Source organism: Salvelinus sp. IW2-2015, linkage group LG26, assembly GCF_002910315.2.
Source record: "Salvelinus sp. IW2-2015 linkage group LG26, ASM291031v2, whole genome shotgun sequence".
Classification (NCBI taxonomy): Eukaryota; Metazoa; Chordata; class Actinopteri; order Salmoniformes; family Salmonidae; genus Salvelinus; species Salvelinus sp. IW2-2015.
The window spans coordinates 15,578,980-15,594,372 of NC_036866.1; the positions used below are offsets into that span (position 1 = coordinate 15,578,980).

The 15,393-nt window shown below is 40.5% G+C and overlaps 1 protein-coding gene across 9 annotated transcripts in view; it reads right to left on the bottom strand.

The window, feature by feature from the left end:
* Positions 1-15,393, bottom strand: part of LOC111952588 (kelch-like protein 25) — a 57,347-nt gene that overhangs the window by 15,173 nt on the left and 26,781 nt on the right. Inside the window, exon 1 of one of the 9 annotated variants that reach the window (XR_002875756.2) lies at positions 6,811-7,646. The exons of 7 other annotated variants lie outside the window; for them this stretch is intronic. The gene's annotated coding sequence lies outside the window, so the exon portion shown is untranslated. One more of the 9 variants, XR_011474185.1, reaches the window with a different exon arrangement.

Below are 15,393 nucleotides of genomic sequence, written 5' to 3' on the forward strand. Positions count from 1 at the left end.
CTGCAAGCCCAGCTTCAGATGCAATCGTTAGGCAAGGGTAATTTAAGTGTAGGAAAGGATGAAACAGCGTATACAGTATAAATCCCCTCGCACAGTCCCCACAGCCAGACAATGTTCTCATGGCTTCTGGAAGGAAATGCTGTAGGAATGCTCAACCGGTGTCGCTCATTCAGCCGACAGAAACTTTCAACGGGTCTCCCCATTAAGCAGCGGGTCGGAGTTAGAGGCCGAACCTTCTCTGGTCTCTGACTCCTCCCATTACGGGGTCTGAGACGCCGAAGCCTCCCACCATTAGCTCTGACAAATTGAAAACCCTAGTCATTGGCGACGCCATTACCCGCAGTATTAGACTTAAAACGAATCATCCAGCGATCATACACTGTTTACCAGGGGGCAGGGCTGCCGACGTTAAGGCTAATCTGAAGATGGTGCTGGCTAAAGCTAAAACTGGCGAGTGTAGAGTGTATAGGGATATTGTTATCCAAGTCGGCACCAACGATGTTAGGATGAAACCGYCAGAGGTCACCAAGCGCAACATAGCTTCAGCGTGTAAATCAGCTAGAAAGATGTGTCGGCATCGAGTAATTGTCTCTGGCCCCCTCTCAGTTAGGGGGAGTGATGAGCTCTACAGCAGAGTTTCACAACTCAATCGCTGGTTGAGAACTGTTTTCTGCCCCTCCCAAAAGATAGAATTTGTAGATAATTGGCCCTCGTTCTGRTACTCACCCACAAACAGGACCAAGCCTGGCCTGTTGAGGAGTGACGGACTCCATCCAGCTGGAGGGGTGTTTCCATCTTATCTACGAACATAGACAGGGCTTTAACTCCCCTAGCTCTACAATGAGATAGGGTGCAGGCCAGGCAGCAGGCTGTTAGCCAACCTGCCAGCTTAGTGGAGTCTGTCACTAGCACAGTCAGTGTAGTCAGCTCAGCTATCCCCATTGAGAATATCTGTGCTTCGACCTAAGTTGGGCAAAACTAAACATGGCGGTGTTCGCCTTAGCAATCTCACTGGAATAAAGACCTTCTCCATTCCTGCCATTATTGAAAGAGATTGTGATACCTCACATCTCAAAATAGGGTTACTTAATGTTACATCCCTCACTTCCAAGGCAGTTATAGTCAATGAACTAAAGGCTGATCATAATCTTGATGTGATTGGCCTGACTGAAACATGGCTTAAGCCTGATGAATATACAGTGTTAAATGAGGCCTCACCTCCTGGTTACACTAGTGACCATATAGCCCACGCATCCYGCAAAGTCAGAGGTGTTGCTAACATTTACGATAGCAAATTTCAATTTACAAAAAAMMMCTGAGGTTTTCGTCTTTTGAGCTTCTAGTCATGAAATCTATGCAGCCTACTCAATCACTTTTTATAGCTACTGTTTACAGGCCTCCTGGGCCATATACAGCGTTCCTCACTGAGTTCCCCGAATTCCTACCGGACCTTGTAGTCATAGCAGATAATATTCACATTTTTGCTGACTAATATTCACATGGAAAAGCCCACTCCAAGGTTTTCGGGAGCCATCATTGACTCAGTGGGTTTTGTCCAACATGTCTCTGGACGTACTCACTGCCACAGTCATACTTTGGACCTAGTTTTGTCGCATGGAATAAATGTTTTGGATCTTAATGTTTTTCCTCATAATCCTGGACTATCGGACCACCATTTTATTATGTTTGTAATCGCAACAAATAATCTGCTCAGAYCCCAACCAAGGAKCATCAAAAGTCGTACTATAAATTCTCGGACAACCCAAAGATTCCTAGATGCCCTACCAGACCCCCGCCACCCACCCAAGGACGTCAAAGTACAAAAATCAGTTAACCACCTAACTGAGGAACTCAATTTCACCTTGCGCAATACCCTAGATGGAGTCACACCCCTAAAAACATTTGTCATAAGAAACTAGCTTCCTGATATACAGAAAATACCCAAGCTCTGAAGCAAGCTTCCAGAAAATTGGAACGGAAATGGCTCTACACCAAATTGGAAGTCGACTAGCTTGGAAAGACAGTACCGTGCAGTACCAACTTAATTGAGGAAAATAAGAACAATCCAAAATGTATTTTTGATACTGTCGCAAAGCTAACTAAAAAGCAGCATTCCCCAAGAGAGGATGGCTTTCACTTCAGTGATAAATTCATGAACTTCTTTGATGAAAAGATCATGATCATTAGAAAGCAAATTACGGACTCCTCTTTAAATCTGGGTATGCATCCAAAGCTCAGTTGTCCTGAGTGTGCACAACTCTACCAGGATCTAGGATCAAGGGAGACACTCAAGTTTTTATGTACTATATATCTTGACACATTGATGAAAATAATCATGGCCTCTAAACCTTCAAGCTGCATACTGGACCCTATTCCAACTAAACTACTGAAAGAGCTGCTTCCTGTGCTTGGYCCTCCTATGTTGAACATAATAAATGTCTCTCTATCCACCGGATGTGTACCAAACTCACTAAAAGTGGCAGTAATAAAGCCTCTCTTGAAAAAGCCAAACCGTGACCCAGAAAATAAAAAAAACTATTGGCCTATATCAAATCTCCCATTCCTCTCAAAACATTTTGAAAAAGCTGTTGCGCAGCAACTGACTGCCTTCCTGAAGACTAACAATGTATACGAAACGCTTCAGTCTGGTTTTAGACCCCATCATAGCACTGAGACGGCACTTCTGAAGGTGGTAAATTAGCTTTTAAATGGTATCAGACCGAGGCTCTGCATCTGTCCTCGTGCTCCTAGACCWTAGTGCTGCTTTTGATACCATTGATCACCACATTCTTTTGGAGAGATTGGAAACCCAAAATGGTCTACACAGACAAGTTCTGGCCTGGTTTAGATCTTATCTGTTGGAAAGGTATCAGTTTGTCTCTGTGGATGGTTTGTCCTCTGACAAATCAACTGTACATTTCGGTGTTCCTCAAGGCTCCGTTTTAGGACCACTATTGTTTTCACTATATATTTTACCTATTGGTGATGTCATTTGGAAACATAATGTTAACTTTCACTGCTATGCGGATGTCACACAGCTGTACATTTTGATGAAACATGGTGAAGCCCCAAAATTGCCCTCCCTGGAAACCTGTGTTTCAGACATAAGGAAGTGGATGGCGGAAAATGTTCTACTTTTAAACTCAGACAAAATAGAGGTGCTTGTTCTAGGTCCCAAGAAATACAGAGATCTTCTGTTGAATCTGACAATTAATCTTGATGGTTGTACAGTCGTCTCAAATAAAACTGTGAAGGACCTCGGCATTACTCTGAACCCTGATTTCTCTTTTGACGAACATATCAAGACTGTTTCAAGGACAGCTTTTTTCCATCTACGTAACATTGCAAAAAATCTGAAACTTTCTGTCCAAAAATGACGAGGAAAAACGTATCCATTCTTTTGTCACTTCTAGGTTAGACTACTGAAATGCTCTAMTCTCCGGCTACCCGGAAAAAGCACTAAATAAACTTCAGTTAGTGCTAAACATGGCTGCTAGAATCTTGACTAGAACCAAAAAATGTGATCATATTACTCCAGTGCTAGGCTCTCTACACCGGCTTCCTGTTAAGGCAAGGGCTGAGTTCAAGGTTTTACTGCTAACCTACAAAGCATTACATGGGCTTGCTCCTACCTATCTTTCTGATTTGGTCCTGCCGTACATACCTACACGTACGCTACGGTCACAAGACGCAGGCCCCATTACTGTCCCTAGAATTTCTAAGCAAACACCTGGAGGCAGGGCTTTCTCCTATAGAGCTCCATTTTTATGTTATGGTCTGCCTACATATGTGAGAGACGCAGACTCGGTCTCAACCTTTAAGTCTTTATTGAAGACTCATCTCTTCAGTAGGTCCTGTGATTGAGTGTAGTCTGGCCCAGAAGTGTGAAGGTGAACGGAAAGGCACTGGAGCAAGGAAAGGCACTGGAGCAAGGAACCGCCCTTGCTGTCTCGCCTGGCCGGTCCCCCTCTCTCCACCCCTATTACAGGGGCTGAGTCACTGGCTTACTGGTGATCTTCCTGTCTGTGTTGGCGCCCCCCCTTGGGTAGTGCCGTGGCGGAGATCTTTGTGGGCTATACTCGGCCTTGTCTCAGGATGGTAAGTTGGTGGTTGAAGATATCCCTCTAGTGCTGTGGGGGCTGTGCTTTAGCAAAGTGGGTGGGGTTATATCCTGCCTGTTTGGCCCTGTCCGGGGGTATCGTCGAACAGGGCCACAGAGTCTCCCGACCCCTCCTGTCTCAGCCTCCAGTATTTATGCTGCAGTAGTTTGTGTCGGGGGGCTAGTGTCAGTCTGTTATATCTGGAGTATTTCTTCTGTCTTAGCCAGTGTTCTGTGTGAATTTAAGTATGCTCTCTTTTTCTCTCTCGGAGGAACTGAGCCCTAGGACCATGCCTCAGGACTACCTGGCCTGATGACTCCTTGCTGTCCCCAGTCCGCGCTGCTGCTCCAGTTTAAACGGTTCTGCCTGCGGCTATGGAACCCTGACCAGTTCACCAGACGTGCTACCTGTCCCACACCTGCTGTTTTCAACTCTCTAGAGACAGCAGGAGCGGTAGAGATACTCTGAATGATCTGCTATGAAAAGCCAACTGACATTTACTCCTCAGGTGCTGACCTGTTGCACCCTCAACAGCCACTGTGATTATTATTATTTGTCCCTGCTGGTCATCTATGAACATTTTAACATCTTGGCCATGTTCTGTTATAATCTCCACCCAGCACAGCCAGAAGAGAACTGGCCACCCCTCATAGCCTGGTTCCTCTCTAGGTTTCTTCCTAGCCACCGTGCTTCTACACCTGCATTGCTTCTACATTGCTTGCTGTTTGGGGTTTTTGGCTGGGTTTCTGTACAGCACTTTGTGACATCAGCTGATGTAAGAAGGGCTTTATAAATACATTTGATTAMATTTGATTGATTAGTTAGTTTAGTTGTTCATCATAGCTTTCACGTCTGACACGTCCGAGATTCTTTTTAACGTGTAAATTCAGATGGCCACACTTGCTTCGCCCTCATGTTGGTGCTAGCAAGCAGGCTAGGTATAAGCCAATCCAGTAGAGTCTGGAAACTATATTGAGCTTCGATTGGTCAACAGCAAAAGGATATCGGAGTATTTGCATAAATGTCAGCTTTCCCCCAACTATGGTCCCACACTGTTTATGTCCCTCTCCTATTTTCGCCGCTCGCGTCGCTCCAGTCATTAAAAATGGGCTTCTGTTATTTCATCGTCCCCAACGTGGATCTTGTGTTAGCTAGCTTGGCAACAGGCTGATAAACACCAGTGACTCAACAGTGGAATTAATATGAAATAATTTGAACATTAACATAATTTGGTGAATAAATGTTTTAGTTAGAAGTGTTATTACTTATTCTTTTGGATTTCTCTCTCCCACAAGGGGACTTATGTCCGCCAGCACGCAGGAGGATGAATACAAACTCGACAATCCAACCATCAAATATACACGCCCTTATTAAGATAGAAGGGGTGAGGGTAGTCACTAGTTACCACAGGCACAAAGTAATAGTTTCAGCTAAACCCCACCTAGTTCTACAATAACTTTACCTTTTCAATGCACTCACTGTTCCAAAATGTGACTGACCAGTTCAAATCGGTCTTATGTAGCAAAATTTGAATAAAAGTAGCGGCGCAGAGCTACAAAATGGTATATCATACACTGCAATTAGGAACAATGGGAAAGTCATTCTGCTTTGAAAGTTGAACAAATTGTAAACTCACTTTTGAGAAAAGGACCAACTGGGAGCTCTCGCTTGTCTACACCCATTCAGCAYTGTTCACACCCTCTTAAACCATACCCACCCATCTCTTTAAGGATTCACATGAGGTCATGTGCTAAACAGTGAGTAGTGTTTAGACAAAGACTAAAAAGGTAAAAGTAGTAGCCTACAATAAAGGAACAAATCCAGGTAAACAGTGTCCAGATAAATGTTATAGACACTCTTGTATAAATTGATGGGTTATGTGAAATAAATGCTATAACCCCCAGCCACATTCAGTGGTGGAAAAATATACTAAACTGTCAAGGAAATTGAAGTGACTTATGATTTTTATATTAAACCAGACGGCACAATTTATTGGAGTGTGCCCCTGGCTCTCGTCACCACTCAGACATAATTGACAAACAAAGCATTTGTGTTTAGTGAGTCGGCCAGAACAGAGGCAGTAGGGATGTTCTCTTGATAAGTGTGTGAGAATTGGACAACTTCAATCAAAATGTAACAAGTACTTTTAGGTGTCAAGGAAAATGTATTGAGTAAAAATAATTTTCTTTACAAATGTGAAGTAAAAGTAGCCCCCCAAAAATATAGAAAAAAGTAAAGTAGTGTACAGATACCAAACAAAATACTTCACACTACTGCCCAAATGCTTTCACACCAGTACATTCACATACTTTATAAACTGTTACACATGCACTTATCACAGTATTCCATACATAAGTTAAGGCCATGCAACCTGAGTGAGGTACACATGTACAGTACATAAACAGATGCATACGSCAAATATTTCTGTAAATGACACTTGATACAGTGCCACGATATTGTTGTGGTATGTTACAACCACACATACCAATATTTTGCTAAGTGAGTGGTCTCTACAGAATGTGTAAACGGTACAGCCAAATGGTTACTTGCATAGTAGCAATATCAGAAATAGACATTTACATTAACACTAACTATTAGTGATTGATGACACTGACACCGATTTCAAAACGTGTTATTTTCAGAGAGAGTCAGCATTGCATGGCACGATCGTCATCCAGAAATTTGTCCATCACAACTTTTTCCCACTGACCTTTGTCGATAGCATCTGATAAATTCAGGGCAGCAATGTTATTGAGAGCAGTAGCAACATATTTGCAGTTCTCCATAGTTAAAGTTATATCTTTCAAAAACTGCATTACGAGCAGCTCATTATATAGAAAAGATGCAACACTGCAGACCAATCCACACTCACATGTATGTCCAGCCCACTCGTTATCTCAGCCAATCATGGCTAGCGGGAAGGTTGCTGTCTTTCTGTGGCTAAACCAAATAGGCTCGTAATTCAACAATYTTTTTCGTATTTAGAGGACAAAAAAGTTTGATATTAAAAAAGGCACATGAAAGTTCACATTCCAGGAGGCATTTTATGGCTGCTCTCACATTGCCTTTGTTTTCCTTAGAAATAATAACTTTGGACATGTCTGTTCCTATCAAAGTACATGCCTTATTTTCTGTATATCGTGTTGTTTCTACTGTAGCATAACCAAATGTATGCATGTATGGAGCATAATATATTTCGTTTTAAGTACTGGTGAAAAATCATGCGTTCCAATTCTTGCATAGATTGTAATGGACGTGTGTAAAATACTTGACAGTTGTACTAACCCTAAGCTGTTCGCCAGCTACGTGTGGCACCATGTTTGTTGACATTATACCATGCATTCTGGGTGTCAAACATCTCAGACCAAAGATTGTTATCAAATTCATGTGAAGGGATGGTTCACTCATATTTGAATGAAGTGAAGGATTGTAGACACACCGCCTTCAACATGCATACTGCAAACAGACGAAACTCATGTCTCATCTTTAGTTGACACGGGGAAAAAACACCTCCGTGAAATTTCAAATTTTTTGATCAATGGTGAGCTCACCCGTGATCAAGAAATTTCAAATTTTTTGATCAATGGTGAGCTCACCCGTGATGTGATTAATTGTAAATAGTAATTGCTATTAGCCTATTCATATTATGGTTTGTCAGCCGAAAGTTAACACAAGCGGTCATATTTGGGTAAGTCAATCTTTCCTCAGATAACGCTAAGAATAATGTAGCATACATTTTCTGGTTTGGATGATTGTGTTATGCGGACACGGCTTGTGTGGATGTCTGAACATTGCATCCAAAAATAARCTGGTCACATTTAGGACATTACGTTTCGAAACAATGTTCTAAATAAGCGTTCTAATCACACCAGTTTGAGCGTATGCTGCAGGGACCACTGTATAATGAACACACCCGTGTTGGTACATTAGCGACATTGCTAACCTTAAATTAAGCYCAAAAAGCAAAACTGTTTTATGAATGTTTACGATATAGCCAATTTTGACTGTGGCAACCAGGGGTGAGAGAGCTGAATGTTGCGAGGCTTTCTGGTAAATGTAGGAAACTGCAGAGGAAGCTTGTGGAGAGGATTGCACAATCTTGGAGGGTAAGGGAAAATGCTGTTTTATAAAATAAACAGTAAGATATGTGATTTAGCGGGTGTATTTAGTGTATTTTCACTACAGTACATGTAACGATGCTCGTAATGTATAAAAAAAATAAAAAATTCTTATAAATATCAGCAAGCAAACCATTTCAGAGCACACCGGTGTACTGGCTATCCAGGTATCTAGAGGAAGGATAAATCTACATGCTGTGCTTACACACCTTTGATAAATACTACAGACAAAGTATAGAGGGCTTATCACAGCCTGTTATTTTCATGTCATTCAAATCTGTTCACACAGACTCAAGAATAAAGCAATAAGGTTTCCCTCATGTTGGCATATTTATTGGAAAACAGCAGCATGTTATGGATCTGACTTTTCTGCTGCAATTCTCATTACCGCAACGCGTCCAGCTCTGTCTGAACGTATGTTATGTTGTAATTTAAACAGAGCCAAACTAAATTAAAATATCCTGAAATAAATGTATGGATGTTCTAATAGATGTTTTCAAATGACAAATTATTAACTGAATATTCATGTATAATAATGAAAAAAGTGGAAAAATTAAGTGTCCATGACTGATGTTCTCATCCGCCGCAAAATTTGAAGGACTGTTTACAGAGAATTAATCAAGTTTGATTTTGAATGAAGCAACACATCTGCCAGTACCTTCAAGATGGCTACCAGGTAAGGAGATCTTTATATTTCTCCAGTTAAAAGTTAAACAATCTCGTCAGACTGCGTACACGACAGTATTGATTATCATTACCGACAGGTAGTTTTCCAGATTTAGAAAAACGTTAMGTTTTTAAATCTATGAAAATATAATTCATTAATGTCTAATTATGTACATTGAGGTAAAAAAAAAGAAAAAAAGTGCTTAGTCATCATGTCTTCTCCATTGTTAGCAAAACATGCTAAGGTTTCTCATCTACGCAAAACCATTCTCACTGCAATTTAAGGCCAGTTGCGGTAGAGAGAACTTCTGTTTCGTTAATGAGAATTTAATCAGACTATTTAATATATATAATGAACTATTAATTTAAATATTATTTACTAACTGTTGATATTTTGCTTTATGTCCTGTTTAATTGCAGACAGTCAAGTCAGCAAGTGACAAAAAGAAAGCTTTAGCGAAGGCTGACAAAATTCCGAGAAAGTTTACACCAACCCAGAACTGCTGGAAGAGTACAGAAGGAAGGCAAGAGAGGTTAGGGGTTGGAGAAGTTACAACAAGAATAATTAGCATATATATGGTCTATAGGAAGCCGATGCCCTCATACATGCCCTATAAGAAGTCAAAACCCTACAGTGTTTAGAAGTCTACACAAGCGTGCGCACATCCACCAGGCACACTCTAACACACAGAATCAGTAAGCCATTTAGATTATACTATAGGATGTCCACAGTCTGTAAGCCATTCAGTCACTACTATAGGATGTACACACACACACGTCAGTAAGCCATTCAGTCTTTACTATAAGATGACGTGTCCATAACAGTAAGATTTTTCCCATGTTTTGAGAAATGCTCATTTCATGTCATGCTTCCTTTCCATTTCTAGATATCAAAAAAAAAATTWAATCAAGAAAACTCAAGATCTGACAAAGCAGCAACATGAAAAGAAAGCACAGTGGCGGGAAAACTCAAGGTATTACAGAAAAAAATAAATGTCTAAAAGCGGTATTGGACATAATACCATCAAGCGAGGAAGACGATACACTTCAACATGTTCAAGAAGCAAAATGAAGAAGTTATTCACAATCTTCAAGAAGACAAGAGAACAGCCATTCTCACCTCAGCAGGTATATGTCCCTGCCATCAACTCCTAAAAGAAGAGACACCAGGACCAATGAAGACATCTACCCCAAAGGACTCACCCAGAAAGAGGAACCGAAGAAAGTAAACAATCAAAATTGAGGTCAAAGTTGCACTACACAGAAAAGCTGCTGGAGAAGACCAAAGATTGTCAACCTAAAGAAAAGACTTGAGATGATGGCCAAGAGGAAGCAGGTAATTGACAACATGGAAGGCAGATAGGTCCAAAAGAAAACTACAAAGAGAGGTCATCAGAGAACATTATCCAGTAACAGCCAGAGAAGACTAATGTGCAAACTCATTAGCCCCTTCTTTCATCAAGATGAAGTCTCCACTGTAATAAATGGTAAATCAGGAGAAATTCAGAAAAAGAGCCAGACATTCCATAAGAGAGCCCGGACGGACACTATGGAAGATTTGTCTGAGAATTCAAGGCACAACCTTTCAAAAGGCTCTACTTGCACATCATCATCTGCACATCCATCACTCCAGTGTTAATGCTAAATTGTAATTATTTCACCTCTATGGCCTATTTATTGCCTTACCTCCCTAATCTTCTACATTTGCACACACTATACATAGATTTTTCTATTGTGTTATTGACTGTACGTTTGTTTGTGTAACTCTTGTTGTCTCACTGCTTTGCTTTATCTTGGCCAGGTTGCAGTTGTAAATGAGAACTTGTTCTCAACTGGCCTACCTGGTTAAATGAAGGTGCAATAAAAAACATCTTTAAACTTAAGCCACTTTGGATTGGCCAGAAAAGAGTCACAGACAGAAACATGTGCTTGCAAAACGCATGAAAACTTTGGCTGAAAGATAAAGAAGCTGCACCAGAGCTTGGGGTCATAGACACATCATCAAGGGACACTGTACAGGCCAGTGTGTGTGTAGTGACAATGACATGTGCTCTAATGTTTTTGTATGCGTTTTGTTTTTAGCCTGTTTGTTATGTACTTTTGAAGCACTGCAAAATGAAATTGATTTAACTTAAATCCATGGTTGTGCCAATATGATCTAATTTTCTACATTAAAATGTCATGTTTTTAACCATACCTCAACCTTTGTATCATTACCAAAATCAACCTCATTTCCTAACCTGTGTTCATTTAATGTTAATGAATGGAAAATAGTTGGCTTTTAAATGCATATGCAGAATCTTAAAGTTACATTCTTTCAGGCTTGCCACATTTTGAAAATATGTCAGGTTAATGAAATATCAAAAATATTAGGTTGAAGATGTTGCGGTAATGAGAGAAGTCAGTCAAAATCAAATAATTTTTAATTTAAATATATTATTTCAGAGTTTCAAGTAACTTAAATCTATTGTTATTTATTTTTTAATGTGAAAATGTATTAGCTTTCCTAATGGTCTTGACGTTTTCAGACCATTGCGGTAATGAGATTAAGGACTTGTTTTGGAAAATATGTTCAAAGAGGTGTTAAATTGCCAGTAAATGTTTTAAATTAATGCTCAAACACTTCAGACCTTGTTATTAATGCCCAAAAAGGAAATTTGTTGATGCATGTCTTTAAAGATTATGTTTGAAATCAAGATTGTGAGAATCACCCTAGCATACTCATTTAGCCAACTTAATTCTGTAATTATAATAAAATGTTGCATTGCTTACAAATCTTCCACGTCGCTTGCTCAAAATGGAGCCTCTGACAGAGCTGCTTTGACTAAGTGACAATTAGAGGTCGATCGATTAAATCGGCTTGGCCGATTAATTAGGGCCGATTTCAAGTTCTCTTAAACGGAAATCAGCATTTTTGGACGCCGATTACATTGCAATCCACGAGGAGACTGCGTGGCAGGCTGACCACCTGTTACGCGAGTGCAGCAAGGAGAAAAGGTAAGTTGCTAGCCAGCATTAAACTTATAAAAAACAATCTTAACATAATCACTAGTTAACTACACATGGTTGATGATATTACTAGTTTAACTAGCTTGTCCTGCATTGCAAATAATCAATGCGGTGCCTGTTAATTTAATCATCGAATCACAGCCTACTTCAACTTCACAAAAGCGCATTCGCGAAAAAAGCACAATCATTGCACCAATGTACCTAACCATAAACATCAATGCCTTTCTTAAAATCAATACACAAGTATATATTTTTTACACCTGCATATTTAGTAAAAGAAATGCATGTTAGCAGGCAATATTAACTAGGGAAATTGTGTCACTTCTCTTGCGTTCAGTGTAAGCAGAGTCAGGATATATGCAGCAGTTTGGGACAGAATTTTACATAATGACATAACACTGAAGGTTGTGCAATGTAACAGCAATATTTATACTTCTGGATGCCACCCGTTAGATAAAATACAGAACGGTTCCGTATTTCACTGAAAGAATAAACGTTTTGTTTTCTAAATGAGTTTCCGGATTTGACCATATTAATGACCTAAGGCTCGTATTCCTGTGTGTTTATTATATTATAATTAAGTCTATGATTTGACTGAGCGGTGGTAGGCAGCAGCAGGCTTGTAAGCTTTCATTCAAACAGCACTTTCCTGCGTTTCCCAGCATCTATTCGCAATGCTTGAAGCACAGCGCTGTTTATGACTTCAAGCCTATCAACTCCTGAGATTAGGCTGGCAATACTATAGTGCCTATAAGAACATCCAATAGTCAAAGGTATATGAAATACAAATGGTATAGAGAAAGTCCTATAATAACTATAACCTAAAACTTCTTAACTGGGAATATTGAAGACTCATGTTAAAAGTAAATCAGCTTTCATATGTTCTCATGTTCTGAGCAAGGAACTTAAACTTTAGCTTTTTTACATGGCACATATTGCACTTTTAATTTCTCCTCCAACACTGTTTTTGCATTATTTAAACAAAATTGAACAGGATTCATTATTTATTTGAGACTATAGATTTTATTCAAGTATTAAAATAAGTGTTCAGTCAGTATTGTTGTAATTGTCATTATACATTTCTTTTATTTTTTAAAGTCTGATTAAATCGGAACCGTCTTTTTTTGGTCCTCCAATAATTCGGTATCGGCGTTGAAAAATCATAATCGGTCGACCTCTAGTGACAATAAACATTTTTTTTTTTTTTATATATATATATATATATATATATATATTTTTTTTTTTTTTTACATACTGAGACAAGGATATCCTACCGGCCAAACCTCCCTACCGGCCAAACCCTCCCTAACCGGACGACGCTATGCCAATTGTGCGTCGCCCCACGGATCTCCCGGTTGCGGCCGGCTGCGACAAGGCCTGGGCGCCCAGAGCCTGGGCGCGAACCATATCTCACCACAATCGATTCATTCGTTGCTTGTGAGCTCAATAGATTTATATATTTTGGGCTCCCGAGTGGCGCAGCGGTCTAAGGCAGTGCAAGAAGCGTCACTGCAGTCCATGGTTTGAATGCAGGCTGCATCACAGCCGGTCTATTGTGACGCCTCTAGCACTGAGTGCATGGCCAAAAATTAGTGAACACCCCTTCAAATTAGTGGATTTAGCTATTTCAGCCCAGCTGTTGCTGACCTGTGTATAAATTGAGCACACCGCCCATCCACTCTCTGTGACAAACATTGGAAGTAGAATGGCCCGTACTGAAGAGCTCAATGTGCACCATTATAGGATGCTACTTTTCCAAGTAGTCCAGTTTGTCAAAACCTTTCCAAGTGAATGATGACTGGGTGAGTTCTCCTTTTTTAAAGCTGTATAATCTCTGTTTTGCAAGTATCAATAATTTGGTCAGTAAAGTCTGACCATACTGTGACAGTTCTCATAGCCATCCGTAATAAAGTGTTGTGCTATTTTTTTGAAAGGTATTACTTTCAGCTTTGTGTGTTTTGGCTGATCGCAAGGATATCAGTCCATTTCAATTGGGAGACTGGCTACGCACTGGGGAGCAAGCCCAGCTAATCAATTATTTTTCTTGTGCCCACACACAAGGGCTTTATTACAGACAAACATTCTTCAGTTTCATCAGCTGTCCAGGTGGCTGGACTCAGAAGATCCTGCAGATCAAAGAGCTGGATGTGGAGGTCCTGGGCTGGTGTGGTTACATGTGGTTGTGAGGCCGGTTGGACAATACTGCTATTTTTCTTAAATGACATTGGAGGAGGCTTATGGTAGGGAAATTTTGGCAACATTTCTGGTGGACTTGCTGCTGTCAGCATGCCAATTGCACGCTCCCTCATCTTGACATCTGTGGCATTGTGTTAAGCAACAGGGCACCTGTGTAATGATCATGCCGTTTAATCAGTTCTTGATATGCCACACCTGTCATGGGGATGGATTATCTTGACAAAATGTGCACACAATTTGAGAGAGATAACATTTTGGCATATGGAACATTTCTGGGATTGTTTATTTCAGTTCATAAAACAATGTGACCAACACTAGTTACATGGCACTGGCGGAGCTTTGCTAGTTAGATGCACTATGCAGAAATTGCTCTGCCATTTCCTGGTTGCCTAAAATTCTATATTAGTTCACCCTAATTTCAGTTTGACTAAAAAAGCAGTATAGTGTAGAGCCGGTTCCTGGAGAGCTGCGTTCCTGTAGGTTTTCACTCCAAACCAGTCTAGCACACCGACATCTAATAATTAGCTGGTTGATAAGCTGAACCGTGGTTAGTTACAACTGTGGTTGGATCAAAAACCAACAGGAAGGTAGTTCTCCAGGAACAGAGGTTGGACACCGCCTGGTGTGGTGTCATTGCCACCATGTTAAACCGCTGTGAAATATATTTTCCAGCCGGTATTTACTTTCAGTTTTTTAAACCAGGTTAAGACTCAAACTAGACTTAACGGAAGCATAGAAATGGCAATAGATATTGTACTTATGTTGCTTTCAATGAGAATTAAAGATCTATAACACATACTTCTATGTGAATTTGGTCGGGACAACCAAAAAGTTCATATTGCAGCTTTTAAAACAAAATTGGCAGCTCCATGTGTGTCCCAGGTCCCACACCACATGACATTTGTGTTTGAAGCATGGTACACTTATGTTACTGCTTCTTTTACCTCCAGTCCAGAGGGATTGTATTGGGTAGCTGCATTGTGACTGGTGCTAGATCAGTAATCCAGTTCATTTGCCAGAACAAGCAGTAGTGACACCATGCCAACCAGTACCCCCTGCTTCCAGAAAGACTAAACCAGCTAATTGTGTGGCTGTTGCAGAGGCACTACATCATATTTTGTGGATATTAATCTGATCTCTCTGTGGCACATGTTACTGTTGCAGGAAACGTGGTGTTTTGGCCCAATGTACTGGTGCTCAACTGCAATGCCATGCAGCTGGTAGCTAGACACAGGGACAGAGAGCATACTAGACTCTCCCTCACAAACCCTGTCTACATATATTAAACACAGCTTCCTCTCCCA